Below are 2,929 nucleotides of genomic sequence, written 5' to 3'. Positions count from 1 at the left end.
TGGGAACATCAGTCAGCATCTTGCTTCTTATTCCACACCTTCTACAGCAAGAAGATGTGGAATGAGACAAGCCCCAATATTTTTGCCACTCAGACTTGAGGCCTCTCAAGGAACCCGCTCCATCTCAGAGTTTGCCATTGAACTCTACAATGCCACCATTTAGAGTGGGTAGAACTCTATAGCCCTATATGAAGCCTTCTCCCAAGGTCTTTCCCTGGCGGTGAAGGATGAGCTAGCTGCCCAAGAACTGCCATCTGAACTTGATGATCTTATCTCCCTGTCCACCAGAATTGACCAACATATAAGAGAGCGCCACACCCAGAGGAAGCCAGCCAGCCTTGCTCTAGTCTCCTTCTCATTCATCAGACCCTGCTATTCAGTATCCTTTCACCGTGCAAGCCATGAGTATCCTGAACTGGGAAACACATTGCTATACCCACTTCCTCAGCACAACATCTCCAGATCTGGTACCAGTTTCTGATAACCGACCAACCTCTCTTCTGTCCCTACCATTTACCCAGCTGGAGCCGGTTTCTTCTTTGGAGAGTAGAAAGACAAGTCACTCTGTCCATGCATAGACTACAATGAGCTTAATAGCATCACAGTCAGGAAGCGTTATTCCCTGCTACTCATGTTTTCAGCCTTTAAACTCCTCCACCATATTCACCAAGCAGGACCTGAAGAATGCCTACAATCTTGTCCGCATCAGAGAGAGAGATGAGTCTAAGACACCATTCAAAACCCCTCTCTGGTCACTACAAGTACCTGGTTATGCCATTTGACATTATCAATGTGTCTGCGGTGTTCGGGCACTCATCAAAGATGTTCTGAGTGACATGCCTTACCGGTACGTCTTTGTCTACCTCAACAAAGTCCTGCAGGAACACGTTATCCATGTCCACTCTTTTACTACAGCACCTGCTCCAGAACCTTCTGTATGTGAAAGCCGAGAAGTGTGAGTTCCAGGTTTCCAGAATTCATAGTCTCGGCCAATAGCTTGCAGATATATGGTACAGTACAGTCCGTGAAAGACTGCCCACGTCCTGAGACCCACAAGCAACTTCAGGGATTTCTGGGATTTGCCAACCGGAGATTCATCTGAGACTATACAGTAGTTCCAATGCCGATCCCTTACATCAGCTCCATCCCTGACATAAAAATGTAGATTGAGATCAGATTGAGCAAGCCAGAGGGAATAAGGCCCTGAGAAGACATGTGGAATGAACCTTGAGAGAAACCGCACTAGAAATTGTTCATTTCATTTGTTTGTTTGTTTTTGTTCCTGCCCCAGCTTTCCACACCTCCACTCTGTAGGAAATATATAGGATAAAAATAAAAATAAATGTGCAGTCTCTGTGTAGTTTTATGGAGTTCTGTGTAGTTTTATGGAGTTCTGTGTAGTTTTATGTTCAGTGTAGTTCTGTGTCGTCTTGTCTAGTTCTGTGTAGTTTTATGGAGTTCTATGTTGTTTTATAGTCTTGCGTGGTTCTGTGTAGTTTTATGGAGTTCTGTGTAGTTTTATGGAGTTCTGTGTTGTTTTATGGAGTTCTGTGTAGTTCTGTGTCGTCTTGTCTAGTTCTGTGTAGTTTTATGGAGTTCTGTGTAGTTTTATGGAGTTCTGTGTTGTTTTATGGAGTTCTGTGTAGTTTTATGGAGTTCTGTGTTGTTTTATGGAGTTCTGTGTAGTTTTATGGAGTTCTGTGTTGTTTTATGGAGTTCTGTGTAGTTCTGTGTCGTCTTGTCTAGTTCTGTGTAGTTTTATGGAGTTCTATGTTGTTTTATAGTCTTGCGTGGTTCTGTGTAGTTTTATGGAGTTCTGTGTAGTTTTATGTTCAGTGTAGTTCTGTGTCGTCTTGTCTAGTTCTGTGTAGTTCTGTGTAGTTTAATGGAGTTCTGTGTAATTTCATGGAGTTCTGTGTAGTTTAAAGGAGTTCTGTGTAGTTCTGTGTAGTTTTATGGAGTTCTGTGTAGTTTAAAGGAGTCCTGTGTAGTTCTGTGACATTTTATGACATGCGTATGAAGTTCTGTCTCATCTTGTTCTATAGTTTTGTGGAGTTTTATGCAGAACCATGGTACTGGACAATCATTGTTTAGCTTCACTGCACTAGGGGGTGAGTGTGTTTTAGGGAATCCATGCAGAATTATCCACAAAAGCAGAACGTGAGTGATGAAACTCCAGTGTTTTGCTAACACATTCTACTTGTTTCAGGAGACCAAACCGATAATGTGAGGTGTGTTCCTGTAGTTTATGGTGGTTGCTGTGTTTCTTTGCCAGGCGTGTGTAAACTCAACATGCAGAGTTGGAGCCCCTGCAGCTCCCACAGCCCTTACAGCAAGGGATTATGGGGCACTCAAGCTGCCATTGTGCACGAGAGCACTACACAGAGCATTAGGAAAACCCCCGATAGTCTGTTCTTTTCATTACAGAGCTATGTGCTCCCCCCTCTTTCTCTCTCTCACTCTCTCTCTCTCTCTCTCTCTCTCTCTCTCTCTCTCTCTCTCTCTCTCTCTCTCTCACACACACACACACACACACACACACACACACACACACACACACACACACTCGCAGTGTTTGTGCTGATTCCTTCAGAGTCATCTGGAATCATTCAGATTCAAGTTATTGTAATTACACATTCTTCTAGATAATGAATGAAACATATTTAGTTCCTCAACATGCACATAATTATTTAAATGAAAGAGTAAATTGCCAGTAATATTTGCAAAAAAAAAAAAAAAAAGCCTTTGTCAAAACTGACAAAAAAAAAGACAACATGAAAAAGGTGTACATCTGTCTGATGTTCTTCTTTCTTTCTCGTTAAATGCAGTTATTTTTTTTGCAAATATTTACCACTAAATTGTCTCCCACATATAATTTAAAGAGCTTCTCAATCTAAATGAATAATTCATATTTTTTCTTGCGATGGCT

The sequence above is a fragment of the Tachysurus fulvidraco genome, chromosome 7 (assembly GCF_022655615.1).
Source record: "Tachysurus fulvidraco isolate hzauxx_2018 chromosome 7, HZAU_PFXX_2.0, whole genome shotgun sequence".
In the NCBI taxonomy this organism is placed as follows: Eukaryota; Metazoa; Chordata; class Actinopteri; order Siluriformes; family Bagridae; genus Tachysurus; species Tachysurus fulvidraco.
This window is presented reverse-complemented; position numbering follows the sequence as displayed.